The sequence below is a fragment of the Zeugodacus cucurbitae genome, chromosome 5 (assembly GCF_028554725.1).
Source record: "Zeugodacus cucurbitae isolate PBARC_wt_2022May chromosome 5, idZeuCucr1.2, whole genome shotgun sequence".
Taxonomy (NCBI): domain Eukaryota; kingdom Metazoa; phylum Arthropoda; class Insecta; order Diptera; family Tephritidae; genus Zeugodacus; species Zeugodacus cucurbitae.
This window is the reverse complement of record NC_071670.1, coordinates 70,044,222-70,070,922: the sequence shown is the minus strand read 5'-3', so window position 1 is coordinate 70,070,922 and position 26,701 is coordinate 70,044,222. Positions and strand designations below refer to the sequence as shown.

The 26,701-nt window shown below is 34.3% G+C and overlaps 1 long non-coding RNA gene across 3 annotated transcripts in view; it reads left to right on the top strand.

Annotated features, from left to right (window-relative positions):
• The first annotated feature begins 19,591 nt into the window (after positions 1-19,591).
• The window catches only part of LOC114805018 (uncharacterized), a 34,465-nt gene continuing 27,355 nt past the window's right edge, over positions 19,592-26,701 (top strand). Inside the window, exons 1-2 of one of the 3 annotated variants that reach the window (XR_008471520.1) lie at positions 19,592-19,790; positions 21,005-21,066. This is a non-coding gene — a long non-coding RNA (uncharacterized LOC114805018). Of the gene's footprint in view, positions 19,791-19,831; positions 20,537-21,004; positions 21,067-26,701 lie in introns of those variants that run through there. The other 2 variants (XR_008471522.1, XR_008471521.1) reach the window with 2 other exon arrangements.

Genomic DNA, 26,701 nt, shown 5'->3' with positions numbered 1-26,701 from the left:
TTTCAACCAACTTATAGCAAGCTAATGTATACCTTTAAATTTGAATTTCTCACACAATTAAATAACATTTAATTTGAGTGCATACATCTAACTTTCCTTCTACTTTCATTTTTGCTTTATGTAATCTTTTTTAATATAATAATTTTGTTCGAAATGCGGCAAATGGCTTTTTGTTGTGCCACAGTTGTTGTAGGTATGAAAAAAGCACGGTTCTTGTGCATATGAAAGTGCTCGAGTATTTCATCTTTCATACAAAAACAGACGTATACTGTTGTTATTTCTCTTTCACTGAGTCAGGAAGAAAAGTTGCCTGTCTGCAGCAACGAAAACCACTTGTTTGGGAATAAATATTTTGCCAAATCGACATTTTCAGCAGCCAGACAGCCGTGCAACTTTATTTTTTACGTTTTTCTATATTATTGAGGATAGTAGTTAAATTTGTATAGTATGAGGTAAGCATTGCAGCTGTTGGGGTAGTCATTTAGTCATCAACACTAATGCTGTTTAGTGAAAAGTGAATATGTTCTAACTTAATTATAGCAAATCTCTCTCATGCTAATATCCATTGAGAAAGAAAAATAATTGAACAAGTTATAATACTTATTTATGATTCACACTTTAATCAACACATCTAAATATCTTTTACAATTAAAATACTAATATGCATATGCATTTCGTACCCCCATATAGGATAAGTATTCCATGTCAACATTTGTTACTCATAAGCCCTGACTACCCACTTGAGCTTATAAATTTCACTACTCAAGTATTCTGGTTTCTCACTGATACCGAAACTTACTGCACTCGGTATCCACACTAGCAATTTTCAATACTCTTAAATCTCACCGCAAGCCACTCAGTGTGTATCAAATTTCACACCGCACAAGCTCTCATGCTTCAAGCTTACATATGCACATATGTATGTGCTTATATATTTACACACGTATTTATACACACCTTTAGGCATTTTCACAGACATTTATTCAAGAGAAATACTGAATATACATTTCTCTGCATTCAAATAATCTTAATTAAGAAATATATTTATTGGGTATATAATTTTTGGACAAATAATAATGTAGGAATACATATGCAATTGTCGTAGCTAAATTTAAATTAAGAGAGACATTATATTTCTGATATTTTATTTTCCATTTCGAATATATTTTTGTGCACTACATACCTTCAAACGCCCAAAATAAACCAAGAAAGCAGTATAAATATATTTGCAGTCGCACAAAGCTCTTGAACTTCCGATAAACTCAGGCTCACTTCGTACTTGCACAATCACACCAAATCGCATAGCCATTGGCTCAGGCAGCTAATAAAATCCAGGTAATGGCAGAGTGTAAATGTATGCCACTACGTGACCGGTGTTGGCAAATAAATATGCCACTTGAAGCGGTGGCAACACAAGAAAAATAGTAGTAGAATTCCAAAAGACAGCAGACGACATGCCGAGAACCATGTGAAGGGTGGTTTTATAAGGATACATGTGAGTAAGTAAGTAAGTAAGTTAAAGTGCTTATCTTCTCGTAGTCTATACGTTCACCAGACAGTTTGAAGCTATTATATATGACACAGAGAGCTTTTGGTAATAGACAGGTGAAGGTATAAACTTGTGTCCGAAATGTTTTTACATAAAACAAGAGAATGAAGGAGGGTATATAAGCGAATATAAAAATTTAGAGACCATTTACTATTGCAATTATATACTTTTTAATATAAAGATTGAACAGATTTCAATTGATAACTGCATAAAGACCTTTCAAACAAAAACAAAACAAAGCGATGGTGTAAAGTGCAATGATCATAATATTAATTTATGAAAAGAGTATGGCTTGCATTGGAGAAAAATTTCTTCGAATTTCATTTGACTTTTACAAAATTATCGTCGCTAAAATAAAATGACAGCAGTTTTGAACTGAAATACTTTCTGCATGGAAAATAAGTTCAGCGGAAATTTATTTTTGCTCTTTACTGTACAAAACACAATTTCCTTAAATCAATACACATTACTGCTGCACTACTCGTTCACTTAGGGAATAATTTGTGATTTCACATATGCACTCGTTCATCCGCATTCGGCATTCACTTGTCGGCTACATTTCCTTTACGCTCATGCAATGCTGACCACAATAAACTCGAATTTAAGCAACACAAATTGCAATCAGCGGCAACTTATCGCAATCGCAATGCATTTGTGTCAAAATGAGCTGAGCGACTGCTGCCCGGCCTCCGATCGCCGGCTCAATGCAGAGAAGTCAACGTGATGAAGTCGACCAGTAGTACATCATGAAATCATTTCCGCATCGCTCGATGCCTAACTGTTGCTGCCGTCGCTTGATGAACTCGAACTGACACATTGCGAATTAACCGACAATTCAAGCGGTCAACCGACCATTCACATGGCAACCAATCGGCCACTCGTACACTAGTCCGTGTGTTGTGCGCACAGCTCATTGCAGTCCATTTCCAGTGAATTCCTTTTTGCTTTGTGAACTCAGTGAAATGTTGTAGCACTGTGTTTTTGTATTTGTGTGTCAGGATATGAGTTGGTAACAGGCTCCTCCGCGCTGTAGTGAACAAATTATCACAACTCTTAGGTGGCGATGGACGTGTGCGAAAGGTAATGCGTACGCGTAGTTTAGCAAATGCCAATTTCAAGGCAACAGTGATTAGGTGACCAACCACGATTAGCAAAACATCGCTGTGTGGCAAGTAATTTATACTAGGTGCTTTTAGGGTTTTTATTGAAACGTATGCTCATTACAAGATTACGGTTCGTTAGGGTTGAGCAGGTTTTGTAGTGAGTTTAAGCTATACTGAGAGAGAGAGTGCTATACTGAGAGAGATGATCATTTCCAAACATCAGCATGAGACTTTAAGTCCATAATTATTAAACAAAAAATTTTGTACAAAAGTACATAACTCAAAACTTTCAAAATGTTTTTTTCTAGATCAAATATAGAGCTCTGGATACAGTAGACTATTTGCCATTGCTGCGTCCCGTTTAGCATTGTATTTCTCTAATATCGTTTAAAGCAATCAATACCCAGGTCATTTACCCTGATGACTATAAACCTCAACATGAAAACAAACAACACAATGATTTACAAATAATCAAATTTAAATTTATTCAAATTCTAAATATCTAACAATTCAATTTCAAACATTGTTCTCAATTCTACTTATTTTTGTTTTCCTTGCCCTTGAATGCTCTGGCCACGTCGGCACATTTCATGGTGATCGTCGAGCGAATCTCCTTCACGGAGTAATTGAAGGTATTTCGAATGAAATGAATTATGTCAGACACTTTCTTGGCATCCAACTGCCGCTTTTGCATGCGCTCTTCATAACGGAATGCGGGCGAGGGTTTTCCGCTCAACGAATGCGTGGCTAGTGTCTGGCGATCGAAGATCAAAGCGAGCAGATTGCGTGTGGCTAGCGAAGCACTGCACTCGTGCAGCTTCTCAAAATCAACTCTGGACACAGTAGTGCCATTCGGTCCGATCTTCACTGTGTTCGAGGTGTCAGTAGGTGTTCCAATATTGTCAGCAGTCCAATTTTCCTTTGGTTCCTTTTTAACTACAGTCCCTAGCTGTTGTGCTCTTGCAGCCGCTTCGAACTTCTGTCTTAGCACGTGGTATACGAATAGTTGGATCATAAGTAAATCGATGGGCGCTTCGGTGCGCTGCTTCTTGGCGACATTCAAAGTAGCTTCGTATTCGCGACGACGTTTCAACTGTTTGCTGGCTATGGATTCTTCACATAGAGTGCAGTAAGCGGTATTATTTGTCATATTGTGAGAGGAACGGTCTGCCATTTTTAAGTTTTTTCCTGAATTCTTGGGAGTTGTTAACACTTTTGCAGATCGTACAAGTTTGATGATGAAGTGCAAAGGATCTCAGGTTTTATACCCTTTTTTCCCAAAATGGGAAAGTGCTTTTCTCCTGTCGTTCAGGTAGAAATGTCGAACAAGTTCCTTTTTTGACCTTTGAATATTCAGGTGATTTAGAGACAGGTAGGCAGGTAGACCTAATCTCTATTGACCATGACCGGGGGCGGGAAAAGCCGCAATTCCACCTTTGTTTGTTCAGCAGAGAGCTGAGCGGTTTTTCCAAAAAAAAACTTAGTTTGGAAATTCTTACAAACAATTAATTATCAAGTTAACGACAACGGGCGTGTTTATCTCTTGTGGTATTATGAATGATTTGGAATATTTTTCAAAATTGTTTTTTTGGGCTTTTCGCGGTTTAACATAACAATACTTTCCATGTTTTATCATACACATCGAAATCCTTCAAATTATCTTTGATATTTTTTTGTCAAAATCTCTAAGATTTGAAAAGTTTTATTTTGGAATCACATGTAAGTGCATATTTTGGCTTTGATCTCAATTTTCAGTAGAAAAAGTGTTCAATATCTCCAAAAAATCAAGACAAGCTAAATAAATTAAAATTATTTATTTGTTGAAAGATTAATATAACACATTTCAATTTATTTACGAATTTTTTTATAATATTTTTATTTTCTTTTTAAACTTTCCTCTTCAGAATTTCACGCTCGTTATTAATTATTTGTGATAATTAATACGTAAAATATTGTTGAGTCGTGTGTTTTTTCTTAATTTTTATTTTCAAATAAAAGGCCACATTGTTGCATACTTCGCGGCGCAAGTTAATGCATTCGCCAATATTTATTTAGCTTTTGTTGAATGAAATAAAATCCATTACAATCCTACACCACCGCCAACACAACCGAGAGCACTCTCGGGGCTGCATCCCGGTCTTTTTGTGGGTCACAGCGACATTTGATAAATGGCGGACAGTTTCGCATTTCCATGATAATTTGTGCGTTTGCAGCTTTTAAGGCGTAGCTTTACAAGCGCCATCATTAACAGCGAGCGAAATGTAATGAGCGAACGAAGGATTACAACTGAACTGAGCGACTAATTGCCAACTGCAGTGCACATAAAAGTCCACAATGAGATTTGCGGACCAACAATGTTGACACAGTCATCGTGAAAGCTACCAAGCGATAATGAATTACTCACAAATGCATTTTCGGCTAATTAATGGGACGCAAACAAGGGAGCGTGGGAGAGACTTTGTACGCGGAAATGTGCAATGACATGGTATTCAATTTTGCGCAAAGATCTATTCTGGTCAAAGCTTCAATGAAAAGGAGTGCTAAAGGCTTTACTCATCTTTGAATCTGGCTCAGCTCGCTAAAATAGTCAGATCGTTAGATTTGTTCACAGGTACCCTTGTTATAATTATCTTCAATAACAATTTCATTATTTTTTATGACAACTGGAGAACTCCAACTAACCGAACTAAAATTAAAAATGATTTACGGTAACTAAAGCTACACAGCTCGTGAATCAGCTTTTCGCATATTTTTCATACTGTCTGGAGGGCTGATCTACTTACGTCGAAAATAAAAGGAAACAGAATATCAATACCGGAGAAAATAAAAGGAAGTGAGCCCAAATTTATGACGACATATCCATACGCCATATTCCTGCAGAGGTCATATATTTTGTTTTGTCAAAAAGGCGCACACAAATATCGTCTACGAAAATCGTAACCAAAAGTGCTTACAACAACAAAAAGAAAATGCTGAAAAATTCTCAAAAATTGTCAATGGGTCTCAAGTGACCATGTGATCGGCCATAAGTATCTGCCATACTACCTATAACTCCTCTGCTTCGATGAAACAAGCCACCTTTTAATTTTTCAATTTTTTTATTGCTTTGTCGTGGCCTTTAATGTGGCTTCTTACGACAAGGGCATTTATAATAGTTGTTTAGTTGTGGCTTAAACTAAGCTGCAGTACATAATTAAAATCGAATTATTTCACACTAATTGAATATATTGTGACACATTTAATTTCGTTATAAAATAGTAATTTAAAACCGCAAAAATGTTGTACGGAATTTTAATGAAGCATTTGACATGACCGTGGAATTAGAGTGTACTTTAACATTCGGTGTATCCGCTTTCAAAGCACTACCAGCGCAAAATATAAATTACTAGTTAAAGGCAGAAGATATTAGATGTGTTATATTGTGAGTTATTGATGTGAAAACCCCAAAACTTGACTACCGTGCCAAAAGAAATCTCACCCAAAAAGTTCTACTTCTGCATATCAACCATCAATATGTTATTTGGGGTAAATGGATTGGCCTCACCCAATAAAGTCTTTTCCCAAAACCTAACAAAGCTTTGTACACCAAAATCGGTGAGGACATCGCCCTGTACTGTTTCATAATAAGGTGTGAAAGTGATAGTTTTTGGGAAGCAATCAAAGCCATATCCTCTATACCGGTTAGTAGAACATAATAGAGCCTCTTATATCTGAAAACAGTCGCCTAAAACTTGATGACATTGTTCTATAGCTTTTCTAGCCCCCTTTATAGCATATGAATATGGCACGTATACATCGCTAAGTGAAGCATACATATAAATAGAATTATATGAGAATACCTGAGAAACCTGAGTTACTCAAACTCAGGTCAATAGATTGAATTTTCATGGCATGAATTAACATGATTTTACATAAAAATTTTGTTGACAATCATCATTGAGCATCAATTATAATTTAGACATATATACATATGACATACCTAGTGTGAAAGCAACGTAGGGTTTCCACAAAGCACACAATCAAATTCAATAAAAGTGCGAAATTTCGACCATATATATTAGAATCTATCAATTCAAATATTTGGTGGCTGAATGCTTACAATGCGATAAAATAAGTTAATTGAATCATTACATTAATTGTTGTGGACTGAATATTGATAGTTGCTATCTTGGTGAATAAGATGTTCAATCGATATAATAGAGATGCGTGCAACAGCTGTTATGATAGCTTGGCGATTATGGAGTACAACTCTTCTCACATCTGCGATGTTATGATCCACAACTGAGTTCAACAGGGCTCATGGAAATTATTGAAAGGTAAAATGATAGGCAGTCCCATCATCATCAGAGGACTATGCATCGTTAAAGTTGTCCTTGCTTATATCACATAAAGATATTTTGAATATAGATTTCATTTAAATATTTTAATAAACAATATGCGAACACTCCAAAAGTCAAATTAGTGTAATGTTTAACTAAACAATCCACCAAAACACTTTGATTCTCCCGTGCCCACAAACATTGTATGTTTTTCGCTATATACATACATAAGCATCGAGTCAAGGACAGCGAACTGCACAATCATACTTCTTTATTAACAAATAGGGAGATTTATAAAGACACATATCTTTCTCTCGAAATTATATAAAGTCTCCGACTCTCTCTATTTGATAAACGTTGAATTGAAAATACGAGAGTTTCCAAGTAGTTATAATAGTTCGGGTCTATAAAAGGAACTTGGAAATTAAAGCTATATGGTTCTACATATAAATATGTATATTAGATAATCTCATGAAAAAGCCCACATAGACAACCAAAGTACTCAGATGGAAACGACTTGACCTTGACCAGAGAGACTATCCTGTTCTCAAAGATTACACGGTGGAAAAGAATTTATCGAAGATCGTAGTAGTCGAAGTAATTCCCTAGAGAGCAATTATGTTAAATAGTAAAATCGAATTAAGTCAATATCTTTGTACTCTCTTAGAAAAGTGAACATACGTGGGTATAAATTATTGGTGTAAGCTATTTATTGTTGTGCGGAAGCTCTCAAGTGGAAGATATTACAAATTCAGAGTTCTTTATTATAAAAGATAACATGTGCGGCTATTTGGATTTAGCTGTTTTTGTCAACCAGACAAATTCATATTAATGACGAGTAAGCAGAAGATATTTCAGTTATAACAAAGGCAAGACGGAGACACAGCTAAAAAGTAGAAAACAAAACAAGTACTGTTATTCCAGTTTATTCTTAATTTATTGCACTCACTATGAACTGCGGTGGATAGCTACAGCAGTTGAGACAGTTTATCCCCATTGCTGTTCATATTTTTCTTAACTCTGCTCCATTTTATTACCCCAATACAATTCGGTGGACTTGTCGCTGCCACATACTACTACCGGTTGAGTGCATCTTACATCTTGCACCTGCTGGCTGCTGGTTCCTGCGGACAAGGACCTCATAAGTGAACTCAATCGAATGCACTTCACTGCTTTCTTCACGCTTTCGCTTCAATGACCTTCATTGGGTACTTCCGTGTCTTGTAAAATCGCAGTTCGCTGCAAGTTATTGCACAATATATACATATAATATAATGGTATTCTGCGGGAAAATCAAGTAAAAAGGTGAAGGCAAAGTGAGTGCAGTCGGTGTCGTGTGAAAAGAAAAGGCAAGCAAAATATTATTTACAAGTTAAATATATTGCGGATAAAAAAGGATATAAGGGGGTGTGAGAATGCAAAATATTTTTATTTTATTATAGCTTTCGGTTGCTGTCAATCGGTTTTTGGAGCTGTATTCTTCTCTTTTTTATGTTGTGATAAGTAAAAGGTAATTTGGATTCATATTATGTATGGATATATTTACAATGCTAAAGGAATGCTAAAAGTTAAGTTGTCTCTTACAATGAGATCGAAGCGAAGAAAAGGTGAAGTAATGAAAGAATTAGGTTTTTATGATTCTTCGTCAAAAACTATCTTGAAAAGCTTTATCTCACTAACTATTTCACTAACATAACTTCTTAAACATACTATGAGGAACAGCTTTTAGTAAACATCGCTTTCATTATGTCATCTGCATCGCATATGTATTTACAGATTTTACTCTACACTTTTGATCCACTTTCATAAGAAATTCATAGGTAAAACTTCAACTATGATGTATGCAAGTGAAAACATCCGTCTAAGCATAAATTCTCGGGATTATACCGTAAACCTTAAGCAAGAAGCAAAAGGCATTAGGCGAAATGAACTCTAAGCACTTTTAGAGCAAACATTAAATAGAGAAAAGGAAAATACTTTCTATTATAATAACATACGTGTACATACAGATAGGCATTTGTCATCATAAAAAGGTTGCTTTGACAATACATGTGTACCATATAACATATGGAGACTACCGTAGAGAAGGCTACACCTACTCAGAAGTAAAATTTGTTTACGATTCCAAAGAATTTTCGCAATTTTTAAATGTTTTAAATAAAAAAGGGTCTTTCTTCACCTGTTGAAAAATTTAAAACAGAATTTAATTATTCAGGATCATTTGACTTGCAGTTAGAGATGGCATTGCCACCTGTTCAAAAATTAATTAATCGAATTTATTTTTAATATATTACAAATTAATAGAAAAATTTATATAAAATTAAAACGTTTAAAATAAAATGCATTTTTAGCAAGTTTTAAACATTTTAAAAATTATTTGGAAAAGGGTTGCCACCCGTTTCAATTTTTATATTTAATTTTTTATTTTATTTAATTAAATTGTGAAAAACGAAAGTTATATCTTATAACCGAAGACATTTCAAACCTTCATTATACATATATAATATAATATATGTGCCTTGCACATACATGACATTTGTTTTGTTGATAGATTTGGAAACAATTGAATTTATTTTACCTTAAGATGTAAAAAAATATAATTAAAGAAATCAAAGGAGGAATCTTTATTTTAGTTTTTTTTTCAAAAGAAGTTTTGAATTTGACAAATTTTATCAAACAAAATTGTGGTATAGATTCCCGAATTGTGTATAAGAAAAACTAAGTAAGAAGGCACTAATTTATTTTTCATTTATTAGATGATGTATGAGATTTATGTTTGAAAGAAATGATTGCTATAAATATACAAACATAGATACCGGTATGCTTTAAAACATAAGTTTTTAAAAATAACATGTAAACGTTTTGAATATTCGAAGGGAAAAAGATTTCAATGTAAAATTCAAATAAACCTTTGTAGTTATTAGAGGCTTAAAAATGTCAGAATGAAGCAATCAAATCATATATACAGATTAAGAGAATTCGAAAGGTCTATAATTTAATTGAATGTGAAACAAATGAAATTATGGCATTAGCACTTCAATTATATGTAATTGGTCTTTAGGTAAAAATAGCACGTTTCTCCATAAGATTTTTTCTCCACTTTTTCAAACTTCAGAACGCCCCAATTGATGCTGCTTTTACACAAGAGCAAAAAGCGATTATCATTATGTATGCTTATCCCCCCGTCACATAAATTTATAATAACAGCCCGCATCAAAGGGCACACCAGTTTTACGCATCACTGCGACGACTCATCTTATCACTCAGCTATAATTGTATATGACAAAGCGTTCTTCTTCATTCTCTTGACGAAATACACCCCAGCAGATATGAGCGTTTGTATATATATATACACTCATATGTATCATACTAGAAAGGGGAAGATGGGGATGAGCGAGTATACCAATTATATGATTTGCTTTCTTTGTTTTTTTTCTTTTTTTGGAAAAATGCATTAATGTGGAAAGAAATAGTGACAATACTCACGTATATATGTATATACTTATAAGCTTGTGTGAAATAATATGACTTGAATATGAGTATTATTGATATGTAGCTGGTTTAATTAAATAAACGGAACCAATAATTTAATATATCAAAGCATTGTGGAGTTAACTTGTGTAAATATAATTTTGAACTGTGTCTCAATTCTTCATATTTGTAGCAAAACTCAAATCAATTTTCAAAACTAATTAATTACATACTAATTTCACTCAATAAATTCAAGTTCATAACGTCTAATTTAATTAACATGCAATTATCTGCATGAATAAGGACACCTCAATCGATGGATTAATTAATGGACTTAAATCAATAAGCGATTGGCTTGATTGCCACAAAATTTATATCATATATTTGTAGGTTTGTGGTGAATTAAATAGCAGAGCGCTATATTAATTTTTCACGCGTAAAGATGATGGAAGATTCAAAGCTCAAATTATTGAAATCAATTTAGTAAATAAATTGGCTATATTTAACCAAACCATGAATTCAACAAAATATTTTGGTTTTTCTTCTTTTTCTACTAATTGGACAATTAGTAAATTGCGTCAGAGTGAACAAATCAGAATTAAATTGCAGATTTTTATTTAATTGTCCAGAAAGGAGTTCGGACAGAATATTAGATATTAATATTAACAAAACTATTATCTTATTAAATTAGCATTAATTATTTATTGCTTAATATCCAAAGGGATCTACTAAAATCGTATTTAAATATCGACTTTCCTTTATATATGTATATAGCCTCTTGTATTATCATTAAAAGTTCTTAATAAATAAATAAATGAATAGTAGAGTAGTAAGCGCCACTATAAACACATTCCATTAGCCCCACCATCAACAAATATATATTGCAACAAGTAAGGAAGGGCTAAGTTCGGGTGTAACCCAACATTTTATACTCTCGCAATTTATTTATTTAACTTAATTAATATTATATAATACACAATTTGACCCACATATTCGTTACATATATTGTATAAAGTCCATTGAAAGTTGGAAACCATAATATTAGGTTAGAAGCACCGAGGTCCTCGTGTTCGATATATGGGGCCTTAAAAACCTATGGTCCGATTTCGGCGATTTTTAGAATGGGGCTGCCCCACTATAAACATAGTATTTGTGCGAAGTTCTGCACCGATATCTTCACTAGTGCTTACTTTATATATTGTAATGTAAACGATTCAGATCGTCTTCAAAGTTCTAGTATATAGGAAGTATTCGTGGTTGTGAAGCGATTTGGCCTATTTTCACAACATATCATTAGGATGTAAGGAAACTATTACAAACCAAGTTTCATTGAAATCGGTCGAGTAGTTCCTGAGATATGGTTTCTGACCCATAAGTGGGCGACGCCACCCCCATTTTCCATTTTGTAAAAAAATCTAAGTGCAGCTTCCATCTGCCATTCCTTATGTGAAATTTAGTGTTTCTGAGGTTTTTCGTTAGTGAGTTAACCCACTTTTAGTAATTTTCAACTTAACATTTGTATGGGAGGGGGGCATGGTTATTATCCGATTTCTGTCATTGGAATGTATAAGGAAATGGCTAAAAAAACGACTGCAGAAAATTTGGTTTATATAGCTCTATTGGTTTGCGAGAAATGTACAAAAAACTTAGTATCAACATATGCCCCCTCATAGTGCGATCCTCCACACCAAAATTTATTTCCATAGCTTTATTTATGGCTTAGTTATGGCACTTTATGTGTTTTCGGTTTTCGGCATTTTGTGGGCGTGGCAGTGGTCCGATTTTGCTCATTTTCGAAAGCAACCTTCCTATGGTGCCAAGAAATAAGTGTGCCAAGTTTCATCAAGATATCTTAACTTTTACTCAAGTTACAGCTTGCAAAAAAGCATTACGGTGAACTGAAAACACGGCATGCAAATTCAAACACAAATATACTCACCTCAATCGGCTTGCGAAATGAAGCCAGTCAATATCCAATATCCACAACAATCGATTGCTCACTTTGCATATTTGACAAGTTCACCTTCCTGTTCTCATAACCTAGATTACCCGCCAAAGGTAAACACATACACGTTTAGTGAGTGCTAAAACAAAAGCAATATGCACAAAATTAAAATGCATGGCCAGAGACACACGGATACACATGTAGAGGGTATAAATACCTTATTTTTGCATACATTGGTACCCACGTAAGTCTCTCTCTCTGTGTGTGTTTGATTACATTCATAAAACTATTGTATATTAAAATTCCACTCATTTACTTCGATCCTCCACCACAACTACCACCTCCCATCAAGTTTTTGGGTGCCACAGTCACACATCGCCAATATCCGTGTGCCCAACTTTCGACTTTCACTGCACAATTTCCTGCGCATTGCAGTTGCCGCCGGTTGACCGACCGCCGGCTCGTGGCACGCTGAAAGTTACAGTTAGCCAACAATGGCGGTAACAAGTGTTGCCGTTGGACACGTTTTGCGTAACAACCGCAGTGTAGAGTTAAAGCTCAGCTCGGCAATCCTATCATATATGTGTGCATATGTATGTATGAACTAAAATATGTTTTTATATATGTATAAACTACAAAGTAAAATAAATAAAGGAAAGTGAACCTCATTGCCTTTATTTTTATCTTTTGAGTAATTTGAATTTTAGCTTTCATATCTTTGATGACTATTGACTCCTTGAGGAATATTTTTAGACTAAATATTTCGTAAAAATCTTTTCTTTTGACTTTATGATCAATATGTTCGGCCTTCATATATAATAATAATATATCTAAATAGTTTAAATTCCAATATATGACAACCTTTTTCAACATGTTTCAACCAAATTTCAAATTTCGAGAGTTTGAAAAGTTCAATTGTCAAACTTTTTTAAATTGTTTTCACTTGGGGTCACTGCGCACACATATTAGCAGCAAAGGCGGGAGCAAACAGGTCGGTGGACTTAAGTTTTCAACTGCAAAGTCGTTAAATTTTGCTTATGTTTCTTGGCTGAGTGCTTGCGAAAGTTTCGACAATCAACGGAAATTATGACATGCGCTGGGTCATTAGTAGTTAAATGCCAGCCGCACTTTGCATTGCCAAAAGAAATAGTGTTCACAAATTGAAGACACTAACGCAAAGGGGGCCTAGGCAGGAAGTCGCTCATTTTATTAATTGGTATGCACATAAAGTTTCGAAATTAAAAGCTCTGCGGCAAACTAGTGTTAAATATCTAAAAATATTGTGGAACCAGCGGTGGTGTCATGCGATTGCCTTAAAATGAGCGGAATTTCAGAGCGTAAACTGTGAACACTTCCGCTCTGTAAAGTATGCTACTCCAGTTTCCTCCTAAAAATACATAATTAATTTTATTTTCCATTGCCGTTTTTTATTGCGGATAGCTGGAGCGGTTAAGGAAAGCTGGAGTAGTACTTCAAATTAAAGTACGCTTGGAACTTAAAATAGAAAAAATACATAAATAATATGTACTCGAATAAGTGTGGTGCATCTTTCTGAGAGCAGTTCAAATGCAAAAGCTCCAGAATGTGTTTTTGAATAAAACTTATCTTATGGATTAGTTCCACATTTCTTATTTTCTTTAAAAGTTCCACGGGCTCACACGCAGTCACCCTCTTCATCGCTTTCACATTCTTTCTGCCGTTTTCTCCGTCATTCAACTCTCACACTTAGCTAAGCAATCAAAGAATTTCTTTAATAATAAAGCCAGAACAAATGATTTGCTTAATAATTTTCCAAAACTACCCAATCACACTGCACGCCGACTGTGGTGTCTCCTTCAGTCCGGTCGCGTCTAAAACTTTTGCTAAACTTCACAATGAAATCCTCGCTAAGCGGCACCTCCACCCGTGGACTTTTGTTCAACATTTTAACACCCTCTTCCAAACTGCTGACGCATTTGCATAATTTAACTGCAACGCTCCGCGAAATCCTCCCAGAGATATTGAGATTCCTCCAATCCATTTCACAGCTGCAGATTTGCCGACGAGTGCGAAAGGATTTAGAAGTTCTATTGCTCCAGGGCCCGCGGCCGTTTAAGAAGCGTGCAGAAATGCGTTCGCGTCGTGCGAAATTCCGCCATTGATAGCTAATTGTTCGTTGTTATTGTTGTTCCAAGTTCAGTAAAGTTTTGTGCACTCGCGTTTTCTTTGTAGCTTCCTCTTATCCTCTCGGACTGGTTGATACTGGTAAGATTAAGAAAATCTAAAAAGTTTTCGTTTCTGCCATTCTTCGGATAATGAGCAAATGAAAGTTATGGATTACTTAAATTTCTGTGGTAATTGATATTAAAAATTTTGTAACGTCATCCTTTATTTCTTGAAAACAAGATTCGAATTGTGTATGACTTAACAATAACGTGGGTCATGCTTTGAGTTAGAGAAACTCGAGTTATGTTTTTGGTGCTCTGTCTTTGATGGAATTGTGTTGTATATCGACATTAGACATGATGGACTTGTTCTGTATGAATCAGTAGCAATATTTGTAGAATGCAATAAATCAAGCTTTAGAATGAAATTTTGGTGTACAACTGGTCCAAGTCTCTGGTTAGACAACTTAGTAAAAAATATGTCAGTATTTCAGAATTATGCGCCTTAACATTATCTAAAAACAGAAAAAGTCCAACTATTTTTCGGTCGGTATATATCTTTTTGCATCAATGAAAGACTATTGCCTCACCGAAAAATTACAGTTCGACATTTATTCCAGGACTCTCATTAGGTATTTTTTTTTTGTTTAAATGGACATCAGTGAATGTTCCTGGGTACACGAAAAAGATTTTGACAGTAAAAAGTTTCAACAATAAAAGGGGCACCATATAATCTCTGCCTCTTTATGTCAAATTAATTCTTTCATCAAATCTTTACTTTCGAACATATTTTATTTTCAAGTTATCTTTTAAGAAGTAAACTTTTAAGAGCTCAGACTAAAATTACTGAAATCCCCATTTAGCAAATATATTCATTAAACGGTTATCCTTAGAAGTGTTTACATACTCTTTTTATTTACACACATATTATTCATATACATTTTATTTACAGTTCCAAGAGCTCCTCACAACCTCTGTATTTGTATGTTTACATGCTCTCTCTTCACCAGTCGACACCGCCAAGCGGGCACAAAGGCGGTAGCCATGTTTACTAGCTGTAGCTGTAGTGTAACCCGTGAACCGTGGGCAGGCAATCAAAACAGGAAACTACGTGACTGCTGTTGGTTGTAAACAGGGAACTTGAAAATTCAGTGACCTCCAGCGCACACTTACTCCACCGCCGATGCAGCAGACAATGAAAGGAATGAAGTAACACACAGTAATACATTTTATGAAGTGTTTAGAGCAGCACTGCAGCGCAGAGAAAGTTACTGTGTGAGCGAAGAAGAGCGAAAGACAACACAAGTAGTTACAGTAAATTGTATATTTCAAGGAAATGTGCAGAGAGCCTAAGGGCAAAGTTTGTTATTTGTTTCTTCTTAGGCATTGCATGCCGGTTCAATATTATATGCGATTCTTATTGGATAATGTCGATGTTTTTTACGCTTCTTTTGTTGTAGTCATTAATTAATTGAAAGGTGGGAATAGAGTTTTAGAAATAATGTTTGTATAATTAGTGACCAGTAAGTTGATCGAAGGATTTCTCAGATTATATCTGCGGTCATCTTACCATCGACTATCAATTATACCCTGCGGTTGCCTCAACAACTTTGTGATTGTTTGTTCGCTAATAAAATGATTTATTTTCTAAGCTGATAAATGATGATATAGATAATAATAAAATAATAAATTGTGCAGATTAATTCGTTTTGAACCCATCAAAGTCACGAAATCGCACCATATACCTCCAGTTTGTGCCAAATCGTAACCTCAGTGCTGTTGTTATGATAATTTGACCACAGCGCCACCTACCGAAAGTTTATTATTTAAAAAGAATATCCCTTTGATATATTCAATATATTTTCTTACTTCTATTTATACTAAAATCACGAAAAATACCAATTTCATGCTACAAGTAAATAATAAAATCCACAAAACGCTTTTATACTATTAATGAAGTCTATCAAACACTTCCCTGAAGTCAGATTACAACACTTCCCTGCCAACCCTAAAAGTATTAGAAACTTAATTAAAAATGTAATTGGTTCAGCTAGAGGAAGCGAGAACTAACGCGAACATTATGACGAGCGCAATCAAGGCCTCCACTATAAGCGGATGTGACATACTTAGCGGCGCATGCCAAAATATATTCACACAAAAAAACGCACTAAGTATGAACTACAAAAGAAATAAATACTGCAGAACTTACAAGCCGGTCGGTCGATGGAGTGAGGCTTTATGCCAACTCCACCAGCAGTAGCCGCGGCACCAGCTAATATCAAATATGCGCGAATGCACGGAAAAAAGTATGCAACGAAAGTGGTTCGCCCTAACCTTATCACCACCACCAGCAGCTCCACCCAAAACACAACTGCAGCTGACACATTTTCCCGTTTTTTAATGCTATTTTCAATAGCGTTGCGCAGAGTGATCCGGATTGTGCTGCGACGCATTTCAACACATTGTCTATTTGTATCGCCATTATGCTATTTATTGAAAATGGTAGCGCTAAAATGTTGTTGAGAAGCGATTTTTTCCAAAGATTTCTTTTTTTAGGAATTTTAGGCGTTTTTGACGAGCTACAAATGAATTTTTTAACAGGAGTTTAAAGCATTTTACTTACTCTGAATGTTTGTCAATGTATTTTCTAATCTAGGGTTGCCTTCTCTTTGGTCATTTTATTTGTTCCATTGAAACATTGTTCTAAAATTGAAAATTACTATAATTTTCTTAGAAGAACCTACATATGAACGCTATAGAAATTATATATTCGTCTTATATTATTGGAAAACTTAATATATAATAGCTCTCGTAATCTAACCTCACATTCTTCATCTAACAAAAACCGACTAATGAGCAGGCATTTAGTAGAAGAGTATCATAAATGTACTTATATATGCAAAATTACATATTATTATTATAATTATATAGTATATCTATGAATTAATTTTCCTTCATGAGTCATGACCATATGACAAACGCACATAGTACTTAACTCCGAACTATCTCTTTTATGAAGAACACACACAAACTGTGCCCACGGGATTCATAATCTCACTATCATACCATATCCGAGTGACATTTCATTTAGCTTACAGCGCTTATGTCTTTCCGAAACGTCGTTATTAGTTTGAATGTCGCCGTTGGGTCTGTCCCGTTGGGCCCTTTCGTGCACACCCATACACATAAGCAGTGTCCAATTTGTTGTTGTTGTTATGGAAATGTGTGTGTGTGTGTGTGTGTGTGTGTGCCTGTGTGACCTCAAGGATCTAAGCGTCGAAATAGCCAAAAATTTACATGCATTAATTCTCTTATGTCCTATCTGAGATTTGTCTTTGGTCAAGTATTTTGTTCACTACATTGTTGTTGTTGTTTTTTTGTAGGACGTTGGTGTCATTGTTTATCTTGTTTTTATGATTATTTGTATTTTGCATTAAAATAAAGAAGGTATTTAAGTAACAAATATATTAGGCGAGACGAAGTCAGCGGAAAGTGGAAGTGTTCAGTTTTGGGAAGCTGGTGGATGGGCAGATAGTAGATGCTAGCAGATGCAATATATATGTATGTAAATTGAAGATATTCGGTAAAAGTAGTAGGAGTGAAACAGATCAAAAGTGTTAATAATCTAGATAACGGCCAAGTTTTTAACCAACGATAAATATGGCAAATTTATTTGTTGACTAAATGCCTCGTACTCTTAACCCTCAAAACGGGATGTATAATTTACAAATTTCATTGGGTTTACTGTTGATTTAGGCAGTTTAGATATGCGAAGAACGGAAGAGAGTGTAGAATATAAGGAAAGGTTGCTACCCTTAATTAATTAATCAAAAAAACTTAACTTAGCTTATCAAAACTGAACCTAAACTGAAATTAATATAACTTGACTTAACAAAACGTATTGCAAGCTTAACTTAAAATATATTCACTTAAACCAAACTTAACGAAACTTAACTCAGAAATCTTAACTGCGTTTAATAATACTTATTGATTCTCTTAGTGGCAGTGACAAAAAAATGCCTCGACACACCAGACCATCCTACAGATACATGAAAATTGTCATTTAAAATTTAAGAACATTCTTCAATCAAAAATAATTCTAGCAATAGATTTACTTTTTTCTTCACATATGCGAGTTTTTTTCTCCACTCTTCCCAACCATCTCATAATTGGATGTTTTATGAAAAAGACATCGCCATTTTTATTTAATTTTATTTTTATATATTACTGTACTTTTTTGGCAATTGGCTACCTTTCAAGGCACAAGAAATTGACATTTACCGCAGCAATATTTTAAAATGAGGCGTTACAAATGGAGAGGAAGCACACAACATTTGTGTCGCAATGCTGTGTTCATAAATAAGATGTGTGGATACAAGCAATACTATTTGGTAGACTAAGAAGGAGCTGTGCCAAGAAATTTTTCACAATAATTTTACTGAATTTATAATGAATTTTTACAAGAAAATATTTATAGATATACCGTTATTATATCCCCCTAACGGACAAACGACGCAATGATGAGTTACAAAAATATTCATAAAATATGGAAAAATTAACAGAAATTATTCTAAATTCTAAAAACACTCAAAAATATTTGAAAACGTAAATATTATCTCCCATTAATTTAAAATGCGTGAATGAAATGTTAAAATTAAGAGAGTGATGTTAATTACAACATCACTGACTTAACATTCTGTTCAAGTATCTGTACAGCTGATATAACTTGTTTATATGAGAGCGCCTTTGACACTGAAAATCAGGCGGTTTGCATATATAACAGCCGTACTCAGTAGATGTGATAATTTGCCGCTCATTTGTTCTCCACAAGTTATATTAACATTTTATGTTATCGCTACGGTGTTAAATACAGAACTCTGTTAGTGCTACAGAATGCTGTTATCATCAAGTCTAAATAGTCTGTTATTCTCCGTATTTTTCTAATTGGGTCTCCAGTATATAAAATAATGGAATGCGAAATCTGGCAACACCGCAACTCTCAGATCAACAGCGCACTCAGTGTGACGGGAGCACAAAATCGTTCAATTTGAAAGTGCGCGCCAGCCACTGGCTGTAGCAGAGTTAGTCGGTGTCTGTGGCAGCTCGCAGTTGTTTGCTGTATGAAGTGGCATTTTTGGAGCGCTCGTCGCCGTGAAACGTACGTGGCGCGAATAATCGAAGCGAACAACAGTGTCAATATCAGTTTGTTGGGGGCTTTCTGCTAAGCCAATTTGTGAAATCAGCGTCAGATACAAAGACGTAAGCGTTTTTATTTTTTTATAACGAAATTAGCATATAATATACAAAAATAGGTGTGTTCAGAGAGTGTAAAGTTAAAGTAATTTTCGGTGAAAAAAAAATCTCAAAACTGTTTGAAAAATATTTACGAGGCAACGCTGCGAAAACACAATGAAAACCAAAAAATAATAAAACGTGCGAATATAATTCAAAGCGGTGGATATCAGTGTGAGCGCTCGTGTGCTAAGAAAAAAATCACAATTTACGTACTAAAAACAACAACATACATACATAAATGTATCTCTATATATTCAGTGAAATCAACATTTGAAACGGCGGCGATCGAATGAGCTTCATTGTTACCGCTGCAGCAGCTGAAGCGTTGAGCCGCAACTCGAATAATTCAGGCTCCACGTTTATATTTACAGAAAGTTCGAAAACAATCATTTCGCTTGTGATTTGCTTTTGTTGTAGTTTTCTTTGATTTTATTTTTTGTGTTTTTTTTTTTAAAGCAATTCTTCTTCTTTCGTAATTCTTTCGTGTACTTAGACTTAAAAGTGCTAACTATTATTGTTATTTCTGCGTCACTTTTACTGCAGTTGTTTGTTGTTGGTTGTTGTTACTGTTATTGACACTCGCTCTCAAGCTCCGTAATACACCTTTATTGGTTTCAATTATGTAGCGCTATCGCCGCCAATTGGCGTTAAGTGGGTGGCGTTCATTACGCGGAAGACGTAATTAAACGCAATTAGGCATACGGTCATACGTAAGTGGAGTACTAATTGCGGGCTTTAGTTGCAGTGGAAAATCGAAATAAATTAATTTTTAGAATTTTAAAATTTTTAAAAATATATGGCGACTTAAAGAATTTTTAAAACGATTTTTTAGATTATATATTATTTGTGTACGATTATTTTCTTCTTTATTTATGCATTTTTCTAAATATTTTCTTTTATTATCTAAATAATTAAAAAAAATAATATTATTATTTGTTTTTACATAATTTTCGTTTATTTTTAAATAAATATTCAGTATTATTTTTATAAAATTAAAAAAAAAATTATTTTAAACAAAAATTATTTTTTACCAGCTTCTCAGCTACTCAGTGGCTCAGTGTAAAGCGCCGGGAATAACGTTTAGTTTGCATATTTTATTACTCAAGTTCATTTTCACGATCGCATTTAAGTGTTGAGCGTGTTAAATATAATAATTCTTAATTCTTTTTTAACAATAGAAATCGCGATATGTGTAAACTTTGCATCATAAGTCTACTAAGACTAGCTAAATACTTGAAAGGTGAGTACTTTTTCAATTATTTTTTAACTTACTAGTTTTAAGAAAATAAAATAATCATGAATAATTGCGGCTTTTGAAGCTATATCGCCACAGTTTGTTGATAATTAGCGGTGTGATAATGACTAATACTTGCCCACTCTATCCGCCAAAATAAAATGTTTCCCTCTTGGAAACACAACATAGAGTTGAAGATATGAGGAAATTGAGTTTTAATTTCAAATATTAATTTATTTAAAAACGATTTACTGAGAAAAAGACAACGTAATTAAAGTGTTTTCTCCTTAGGCAGCTCTGAATGGCTGCTAGTATGAATAAATCTATAGGTAATGATAGGAACTTCAGTCATCTTATGCAGTATAAATTATAAAAACACCTTTGAATTACTTTAGAATTATTTATTCAGGAAAAATATCTTAGAATTATATCGTGAAACAATTTTAATTTCAAATTAATTTTCATAAATATTCTGCTCAAATTTATTTAATTATACGCTTAGTGTAATACTAAACTAACTAAGCTCCTTCACTAAGAAGACCGCTTACTAAACCAGTTTTTCCACATTCAATTATCAGATTCAATTGATGCGAGTATTTATAACTAAACATACTCACTAATTATTATATATTACACACACTTGCTTCACACACATTCACATTAACAAACGTCAGAATTGTGCGCGATTAAAAGCTCATTATTATTCCGAAAACAAATGCAAAACAAAGTAATTATATTGCAATGTAATTGTGACTTCAGTTTATATTATATATGCTGTGTACATAGAATATATAAATTATAACTGAAATTATCGCAGTTGCCTTTTTGTTTGAATTGAGCTGTCAAAAATTAGTTAAACCTTCAACAAGATAGACAACAAGTAAATAGTTTTGACATTTGTACTGACATACATATATGAATTGTATTATAGAAATATTCGCTTTGTTTTTATGCTTTCGTAATGAGTTTAAACGGAAGTTTTTATTAAGAATTTGCAAGTGAGTGAATGCAACAGCTTATTAAACAAATCTAAATGCATTTCACTGGCAAGTCGCTTTGATTTAACGAATGTATAAATACCAGATCAAAGCGCTTGCAGTAACAAACTAGAAATTCCAAATTGAGTTATAAAGAGGCAACGTTTTCATCTAGAAAAGAAAACGCGTGTAACTACTTCCTTCTATATAAATAATAGGTATTAATATAAGTAAATATTCCATGGATCTCTGATTTACTTAAGTCAAATATATCTCGGTATAATTTCAAATACATTTTATTTCTCCGATAGTCTTCTTTATTTTAAATTCAAAAATGAGAGTGAAGAATTTCCCCTCCCGAAAAGTGTGCTTTGCATTAATATGCTATTGTCGCACACGTCTGAATTTATAAACGATGTCAACTTGTGTTTTCGTAGGACTAAAATACCGAATGCAACACAGCATGGCAACAACAACAGCAACAACAAAGTGTGTATTACTTTGCGAATGCATGAATAAGACTAGAAAATGAGATAAACGAAACAAGAAGAAGAAGAACGGCAGCGAAAGGCAAACTGCCGCTGCAGTCAGCAGCAGAGTTATACAAGCAAGCACACATACATATAAATGTATATCTGTGTGTGCAACCAAACTATGTAAAATGGAAGCAAAAATGGCATCATAAACAAAGCAGAATGTATCTCGGTTTGCGGTAAGTAATGCAAGCCAAGAAAAGCGCAACAAAAGCGCACGCTGAAGACGAGAGCGGCCAGTGAGTGCAAGGCAGCTTGCGGAAGTGACATAGAAAGACAATAAAAGGTTGAAGGACACATTGCGGTTGACTTGCGCTGTATTACATTACAGTGAAGAGCAGAAGAGCACCAAACACACACACTCATGTATAGTTGATGTGTATGAATAAAGACCACTGCTTGTGTGTGTTATCTGTCGCTGCTTGTTGTGACCACAAGGACACAAATAATGGCTGAAGGATGTGTGGTCGCATGAGTTGTGAGCCGCAACGCTCTAAGAGAAGGGGGGTCAGCGAGCAGAATTTTCTAACGGCAGTTTGTGGCAAAATACCGTTGGTTGGAACTCGATCAAGTTTTTTTTGTGCTAACCAAATCGCAATTGATGCATGCAGAAGGATGCTTGATAGTCTTTAGGCTTTTAATGTAAAAGAGCAGGAGTGTGCCACGCGGCACAAATGTTGGAAGAAAAGAAGTTAGACTAAAAATACAAAATAATTTCGCAAAGTTAATACCAAATGGGGCCATTATAACGCACATTGCTTGCATTTTGCCAACACGCTGTCATTTCTGGGCTTCATACATTTCTTTGCTTTGGAGGCCATAAAACTGGGAATATGCATAAAAAAGGCATGTTTTCGCAAAGCCATAAAAGGCTCTTATCAACGTCAATATTTTCTAATGGCCGAAGACGTGCCGCCCAGCGGGTTCTATAGCAGTGACAACAACAACACCACAGCCCTTTGGCTACAGTTACGCATAATGAACATGCAGAGAGACACAACTCAGATGCTCACGAATATTTGGCTGGCATTTAGCAAATAAATGCCTCAAATGTCCAGCTCAGCGGGTATTTTCTGTGAATAAGTGTACAAAAAACAACAACAACATAAACAAAAAGAAAAAACATAGAAAATATTTGCTTTCCTTTTGATAAGCCTGAGCTATCGAAATCTGTTGTTGTTGTGGTTGCCAAATATTGCTTTTGTTAGTGTTTGTGCTGTGGCTTCGGCTGGCTGCGTACACACTGTGCCGCCGGCAGTCAATATTGACTGTTCGAAATGGTTCGTAAATGACGTTGTTCGCATTGTGATTCGATGAATGCGACGATAACTTTGCAACGTGCACTAACACACATGCTTTTATTTGCCTATGAGTAAGCAAGCCATCCATAATCAGAGTCTGAAATATGCATCACTCATGTATGGATGTGTGTGTGTGTGTGTAGGCAACTATCTTTTCACTTACTTTGCTTGCTACTGTGTTGAAGTAATCTTGTATTTGTATTAAAAATTCATATTTGCTTCAGTATGCAATTTCAGCTTTCAAATCAGGAGCAAGAAATGCAAATTTTTAAATTTCCTATTAATGCATACATTTTGAATGAGTCTTTTAAAAAAATAACAAAAATTTTGAGACTAAAGGCTGGGGAAATATATAACGGGTGTTTTCTGGATGTACGGTTTTCAATGATGTTATAATGGCAAATTCGTGGTTATAATATTAAATTATATGCAATTAATTTCTACTTCAAATTCATCGCCCACATCGCTAAAAAATCACCCTTTACAGTAATTAATGGTTCAACTTAGTTTTTCATTTGACTGTTTTATAATTAAGAAGCAGTTCCAAAAAGTCGGCAAATATTTTTAAATCTATCTATTTACTATTCATTCCTTTGTATGCATCTTCATTAATATGTAGGATTATAGATTGAATTCGTAGAACCATTGTTATTGTTAGTTTTATTATATATTATTTTCTACAGAAGAGTGGAATTTCTCGTAATTAATTATAATTATCAGTTTAATCGTATATACATACATTTTATATTTATGTACATACAGGCGATAGGTTGTAGTATTTCTAAAAAGCATTATCTATATAGCATACATTACTGATATATTATTCCTAGAAAACAATTAAATTTTTCATATATAAGAAAACAACAATAAATATAAATACTTAATGAAAAGCAAAGTAGCACCATACATACATTTTTTTTTTTTTTTTTTTTTTTTATAGTAGGGGGAAGCATCGAAAGCCGGAGTGCGGAACTTTAATCCGCTAAACCTAACCTACTCCCAACTCAAGACGCTCCCACGGAACCACCAAATTCGTGGGAGTGACAAGACATACTTAAGTCTCCTCTATGGCACGGACTGACTGACGCCTAACCTGTTGTACCTGTCTCAGTTCTATCATAATTGAGGCTGTCGCTTCGCTAACTGCTTTCCACTTATTAGGGGACTGACACATAAGTGCAGTCTAGTTTTCCACCGAAAAACTACCACCAAGTGCAGTTTCCAACCTGTCCCTTACGTTCAAAAATCGAGGGCAGTGAAAAAATACGTGTTCAGAGTCTTCTATGGACTCCGTACACACCGGACAATACGGACTATCGTCGTGATGGAATTTATGGAGATAGCTTCTAAAGCACCCATGTCCACTCAATATTTGTGTCAGATGGAAATTCAGGTCCCCATGCTGTCTATTTATCCATGAATGGATGTCAGGAATAAAGCTCCAGTTACCCATACTTGACTTGACCTAGAGAGACTTGATAACTGTCACATAAAAGATCCGTTTAATGGGCCTTGCATGTATTTGATTACCGAACGCATGACTTGACTTGAAAGTCTGTTGAATTTAGAACTCTAAGTTACGTTGACATTTGAACTGCTCTCCCTCTCTCACTGCTTCTCTTTTCATTCTCATTATGACACTATTCCAGTGTTGCCTGAATGTTTTCGGTTAAAATTAAATATGTTAAAATTCTAATCTTTAATATTTATAAATCTTCAAATAAAGAAAAATAAGATAATTCAGAGGAAAATACCTTTTTCACAACAATTATTTTTTAATATGTTTAATAAAAAATCGTTTATTTTATTTATAACGCAAATACTTGTTTAACTTTAAGTGCAATAAACAAATAAAATCAAATAGGTACGATATGAAGGTAATTTTTACAACAGAAACATAACTATTGCGAATCTCTGCAAGAATTTGTGGTGATCTGCTCAGAAAAAAAATATTTTGCGAATTTATTGTAAATGTTCAAATACAATTTGAATAAATTATTTATTCACCTATCATATATACGCTTGGCTGGCTCCAATTTATTCCATATTGTAACAATTCCAAATATCGAAAATCTGAACTACGTGTGCACGTTTCTTTTGTGGTATTCTGCTCAAAGCTATACTCATATATTTATTAAAGAGTTTTCTTTCAAACATAAAATCTTCACGTGTTCACAGATTTCCTAATAGTGAAGATTTTTTTGTATACTAGTTTTAAAATCTTCAATCTTGGTGATATTTTAATTTAAAAAACTTAATTTTAGAGCTAAATATGCACATCTGGCAACTCTACCCAGAAACTGTAATAATAACAGCTGAAGTTGAAGTTGTGTGAAGTATAACTGCATCTAAGTTTTCCAAGCCAAATTTTTCGAAGCTGAGTCAAGTCAAGCATCGGTAACTGGAGCTTTAATGAGAATTAAAATTTGGCTAAACTAAAAGTTAACCCTAACATGCCAACTAACGATTTTGTACGAGGTGTGTTAAAAGTATAACGTAAATTTTTGTTAAAAAAAAAAATTCAAAATAGTCCAATTGATATTATGCACATGTAAACGCGATTTTTGGGATAGCCTTTAGCTCTTCCAGCGATTTCTCGTATGCTTATAAAACGACGACCATTTAAGGCTCTTTCTCTTTATTTTTGGAAATAGGAAAACGTCACTCGGACAGCTGATACATTTCTTCAGGGGCATGCACATATATATATAAAATAAAAAGCTCATATTTGGACTCTCCAAACCTGTAAACTTTTAAATTCAAATTCCCGTTATTTTCTGAACACACCACGTAAGTGAATTATTTTTGTAAAGAAAGTGTAAATAAGTAA